A 6,725-nucleotide genomic window follows, 5' to 3' on the forward strand; every position below is an offset into this window, starting at 1 on the left:
CCATGTGGTGCAAAGTACAATAATAACATGGTATCCACTGTGGTACAGGTACAAAACCGATGGTATTCCACTGTAATAACATACCTAACTACTGGTATCCCACTGTGGTGAGTACAATAATAACACTGGTATCCCCACTGTGGTACAGTACAGTTACCTTACTACACTGGGTATCCCACTGGTGGTCGAGTACAATAATAACACTGAGTATCCCCTGTGGTAAGCAAGTACTACAATGTGATCCAGCGGTGCAGTACAAAATAACCTGGATCCACGTGACTGTAAGACCATAACTGTATTCCACTGTTGGTACAGTTCTTTACTACGGCTGCCAGTCCATGTGGTTAGCAGTCAACATGGTACCTCTTATACTTTTTCATTCCACTTTGTAACAGTACCATACTGAAGACCTGGTCAATTCCACTGTGGTATCAGTACAGTACCTTAACTATTTTCTTCCACTTTGGTAACAGTACAGTACCTTACTAACACTGTTATCCACTGGTGGTACAGTACAGTACCTTACTTACTCTTTTTCATTCACTTTGTACAGCTACAGTACCGATTAGTCTAACACGTGGGATTGCCACTATGGTACAAGTTCTTTAACTAACACTGGCATTCAAACTGTGGTACAGTACCTACTAACACTGGTATTCCACTGTGGTACAGTTCCTTACTAACACTGGCATTCCACTATGGTACAGTACCTTACTAACACTGCCATTCCACTATGGGTACAGTACCTTACTAAACTGGCATTCCACTGTGGTACATTACCTTACTAACACTGGCATTCCACATGGTACAGTACCTTACTAACACTGGGCACGTTCCACTATGGTACAGTCACCTTACTAACACTGGTTATTCCACTGTGGTACAAGTACAGTACCTTACTAACACTGGCATTCCACTATGGTAAGTACCCTTACTAACACTGGGCATTCCACTGTGGTAGCAGTACCTTACTAACACTGGTATTCCCAGCTGTGGTACAGTACCTTACTAACATTGGTATTCCACTGATGGTACAGTACCTTACTAACACTGGCATTCCACTGTGGTACAAGTACATACCTAGTAATTCACTGGATTAACGGTACCGTTACAGTACCTTACTAAATGGTTATTCCAACTGTGGTAAGTACTTACTAACACTGGCATTCCACTGTGGTACAGTACGACCGTTACTAACACTGGCTAATTCCTGTGGTACAGTACAGTACTTACTAACACTGGCATTCCACTGGTGGTACAGTCAAGTGACTTACTAACACTGGCATTCCACTGTGTGTACAGTACAGTAACCTTAGTAAACTGGTATTCCACTGTGGTACAGTAAGTACCGTTACTAAAGTGGCATTCCACTGTGGTCAGTTCTTTACTAACACTGGTATTACCACTGTGGTACAAGTACCGTTTCACTGGATATCCTGGGTACAGCCTACTCACGGTATTCCACTGTGGTACGTCTCTTATAACAGCTGGTCATTCCACTGTGGGTACAGTACGTTACTAACACTCGGTCAATGCCAGCTGTGGTTAAAGTACTTACTTAACACTGGCATTCCACTGTGGTACAGTACTTACTAACACTGCATCATCAGGACCACTATGGTACAGTACCTACTAACACTGCAATGCCACTATGGTACAGTACCTTACTAACACTGGTATTCCACTATGGTACAGTACATACCTAACACTGGCTTTTCCACTATGGTACACGTACCCATACTAACACTGCCATTCCACTATGGTACAGTACAGTACTTACTAGCCTGGTATTCCCACTATGGTACAGTACCTACTGAACACTGGCAATTCCACTATGGTACAGTACCAGTTCTAACACTGCATCCACTATGGTACAGTACATACTAACACTGCCATTCCACTATGGTACAGTACCTTACTAACACTGGCATGTCCACTATGGTAGCAGTACCTTACAACACTGGCATTCACTGTGGTACAAGTACTCTGCATTACTAACACATGGCAATTCCACGCTGTGGTACAGTAACCTTACTAACACTGGCATTCCACTGTGGTACATTACCTTTACTAACACTGGCTTCCACTATGGTACAGTACCTTACTAACCACTGGCTTCCACTATGGTATAACCAACGAATATCCTTACTAACCACTGGCATTTCCACTGTGGTACAAGTACTTACTAACACTGCATTCCCACTATGGTACAGTACTTACTGAACACTGGCATTCCACTATGGTACAGTACCGTTACAACACTGGCATTCCATTGTGGTCAACTTAAACCTAACATAACAAATACTCCGGCATTCCCATTGTGCGTCATACAATTACCTTCAGACTACACTGGCATTCCAACTGTGGTAACAGTACCATACTAAACACCCTGGCCATTCCACTTGTGTACAGTACATCAACTAACCACTGCAGTCCACTCTGTGGTACAGTACAGACTTACTAACACTGGATTCAATTTGTGGTACAGTACACCAGTGTATATAACACTGCACTATCCACTACATGAAATGACATTACGTTCATTGTACGGATGACCTAATCACGGCATCCACTGTGGTACCAGTACCATACTACTCTGTATAATCCATGCTTTGGTGACCGTTACGCTTTCTAAGACACTGCGTCATCACTGATACAGTCCTCAGCTAGGTAACAACCTGGTATTCCATTTCACTGTGTTGCAGTAATCAGCTCCAGTGTGCTTTACACTATCTTGGGGTATTTTCAGCTCATCGCCTGGTAAACATGGGCTAAAGCGTCACCCTATAGATTTGAAAACATAACACACATAGTTTTGTTGACTAATCTCACACCCGACTGTTGGTATTCTACAGTACTCTCCTATACTAAACGACCTCGCCGTCTATCTCGACTCGCTGGTTCTCAAGAAAGTACGTCCTAATACTATATTGTAATTGTTTCATGCTCGCAGCTGTGGTAGGCTGTACGGTTTAGAATTTGAGACTATAGCACGGTCCGGTCATTCTCTACTGTCGGTACAGTATTCTGCTCACTACTCTATACTAGGTTGTCATTTCTTTCAGCCTAGTCAGGATAGCAAGTTCCTTCACTCACCAAGCGACTAGGCGCAATTGCAAACCACATAGTTTGCTATCTGTGAGCAAGCAGGTAAGAGTACTTTTAAAACTACTAGGAGATTCCCACGCACGCGTATGGTAGTACAGTAGCAATATAGACACACGTGGAAGACTTATGCCCCTACTGGTGTGACATTTTGATATCCCCCTGATATTGGCGGACATTACCTAAGCGCCCCTCTTTAGACATAACATGGGCACACGTGGATGTAAGCATGAGGGTATCTTGCAATGCCATATTACTATACACCCCTGGATAACATGGCATCCTTCATTTTTCGTGTCCCTAACCATCTCGTATTCGTGACGAGAAAACAACCCTGAAGTGGAGGTAACAAGATCTCATTAGCTGGTTCCTTAAAATATAGGGGTAACACAAATGTCCGGCCAGGGTGCCTGTTACTCGCAACAAATGGTAACTACTGTCTGATGAAAGGATTTTTTAATAGTACTAACACTTTGCTAGCACTCCTTTAATTGAAGGTCTCTGACAGTCAATGAGCTTGTCGATATGGCATAACAGTGAATTCGCTCCTTGTCAAGTTCTCCTCGCTAGCTGTGCGCACCATGAGTGAGTGACAAGGCAATTGTACGAACTATGGGCGCAGTTCCTCCGCAGTCTACTGCTCTCTCTCCCTGAATAAAGTTCGCTATTGTGTGGAAGCCGCATTTGTGGATTGCGCCCAGACTTGCGATGATCAAGAATGTTTACAGGTATTGGCTACTCTCTCTCCTTCTCTCGCCTCTGCTATTCGCTGGAACGGTGAGAGAAAAGAAGAGAAGTCTTGATGAAATATACCACATCACATTAAATACTCAGATACAGTGCTCTTTCTCTTCTTACCTGCAACGCTGTGGAAGCGATTATATGGCACACACGCGAAACTTTCCATAGATATGAGTGATAACAGCAGTACTTCGTACACTACTGTTAAGTTTGGACACAGTTTTGCGCGCTCCCTTCTCCCGCACGCTGCCGTGGATTAGCTTTCACGTCCAGTAGGTACGTTGTGGACTCTACTACGTTTCTCATCCTTCTCTGCAATACACATCGTTCCTCTCCTGCCCAAAAGTAGGTGGGGTCCGGCTCCCTCCACGTGAGGTCCTTTCGTGGATCTAACGATATTTCTTCGCTCTCTCTCTTCTGCCTCTGCGTCCCTTCGCAAAGGGCTGGCAGCAGGTTAGCGAGTTGCTTTCGTGTTTAACGATAGTCATCGCTTGCTCGAATCTCTCTTCTCTGAACTGAAGTCATCCGATGATGGAAAGGATTTAGTGTGAGGTACTCTTGTGTATTTTCTATCATCAGCTCATCTTCTCTTCTGTCTTCCTAGAAGATGATGGAGCTGAAGCGGTTTGTTAGGATGGGTATGGGGATAACATGTGATACTTATCATATTCCACCTACTTGTCAAATAACATCATCTTTCGTGCCCTGCTAAAGTGCATTGAGTAATAGGTTGTATTGTGTTTTATGGTTTGGCGACTGCCACAGTAGCTTTGGAAAAAAATTGGATAAAAAAATGGTGTCAATGTTGTTGAGCGTCCTCGTGGGAGCTCTACACAGATCATCCCTCTCGCTTCATTCTTCTGTTCAGATCACATACCTTGTCAGATAGTAGGTATAGATGAGACCGGATGGGCTATGTAGAGATTCTACCAGCATTGTCTTCTCTCTCTTTTTTCTTCCTGCAGTCGCTCGTGATAGAGTGTAAGGAGGCTTGTGATCGATACACTAGATTCTCTCTCTCTCTGCTTCTCCCTGCGATTTTGACAATGTAAGGTGAAAGTGAAGTGTGATTAAGTGATCCTCAACAAGTGTAAATAAATTAACATCTCACTCTCACTCCTGCTCCTTGAACTACTACAATCTTCTCCACCTGCTCAGTGTGGACACGAAGTGTGTGTGAGATACGTAACTGCCTCGCATATCTTGAGAACAATGTCGCCTCCGACTCTCGGGTTGGGGCTCGCTCCTGAGCTGTCGGTAAAGGTGATTGAGTCTAAATGTTTGATCCTTCTAACAGAGTGGCTACATCTTTTCCTCTTGAAACTAAGATATCTTGACAGGCTCTAACATTCCGGAAAGCCCTTGCCACAAGTGGTCGCGATAGGTGACGGAATGGCCTCTTGTAAGATCTAACAGCTTAGTCCCGTCATCGCAGTATCATCTCAGCTGCACCATCCTCCCTAGAGTGTTGGAAGGTGAGGCTTGAGGCCTATAGTGATCTAACCATCACTCTCGTCCTCGTCTCTATGGCATCAACACACTGGAGCAGAACTGTGGTAAGGTGGGGAGGCGCTTGGCTAGATACGTAATCATTTATTATTCTTTGTTTGCGCAATTCATGCTTCTCTCTAATACTCCTGCAGTGTCGGCAAGGTGAGGAGGCTCGATGATGAGTGAACTAACATAGTTTCTCTGTTCTTGCTGCTCACGAGTCATCCTACTCCTCTGCAGATGATGAAGCCGTATAACTGGAAGGCTTGTGATTCTAACATAGTATCTTCTTCTCTCTCACATCTTATCTCTTAACAGAATGCAGATGCGTATGCATGAGTGTATTGCGTAGGTCTTGTGAGTCGACTAACCATAGGTGCATTCTTCGCGATCATACTGGTCCGATCATACATCTTCCTCCCTGGAAGCTAGTCGCTCCGATAGGATTGCTCTTAGGACCGGCTCTTGTGATCTACACAGTAATCTCAATCGAGTCTATAAACGGTACCTCTTTCTCTCTGCATGTGTGAACGTATAGGCTTTTTATGGAGAGGCTGTGTGTATACAATAACACATATTAGAAATCGTGGAACTCTGTCAAGTCGGTCTCTTCTGTTCTCTTTCAATTGTACAGAGTGTGGTACAGGTAAGGCAGGCGGCTTGTGCCAAAACATTAAACAATTTATAGTCTCTCATACATCTCGTGGTTCTTATCTTTTTTTATCCCTGCAGTGGCGAATGGTTTAGGGAGGCTTGTGATCTGATTGGAACATATAATGTCCTGTTTCTCGCTCTCTCTCTCCTCCTTCCCTCCTGTAGTTGTGGAAGAAGTAGAATTAGGGGAGGTAGGCTTGGTATAACTTACTAACACTGGCATTCCACTGTGGTACATTACCTTACTAACACTGGCATTCCACTGTGGTACATTACCTTACTAACACTGGCATTCCACTGTGGTACAGTACCTTACTAACACTGCCATTCCACTATGGTACAGTACCTTACTAACACTGGCATTCCACTATGGTACAGTACCTTACTAACACTGGCATTCCACTGTGGTACATTACCTAACTAACACTGGCATTCCACTGTGGTACATTACCTTACTAACACTGGCATTCCACTGTGGTACAGTACCATACTAACACTGGCATTCCACTGTGGTACAGTACCATACTAACACTGCCAGTCCACTGTGGTACAGTACAGCACCTTACTAACACTGGCATTCAATTGTGGTACAGTACAGCAGTGTACTAACACTGGCATTCCACTATGGTACAGTACCATACTAACACTGGCATTCCACTGTGGTACAGTACCATACTAACACTGGTATTCCACTGTGGTACAGTACCTTACTAACACTGGTATTCCACTGTGGT

This window comes from Salvelinus sp. IW2-2015, unplaced genomic scaffold (assembly GCF_002910315.2).
Source record: "Salvelinus sp. IW2-2015 unplaced genomic scaffold, ASM291031v2 Un_scaffold3493, whole genome shotgun sequence".
Classification (NCBI taxonomy): Eukaryota; Metazoa; Chordata; class Actinopteri; order Salmoniformes; family Salmonidae; genus Salvelinus; species Salvelinus sp. IW2-2015.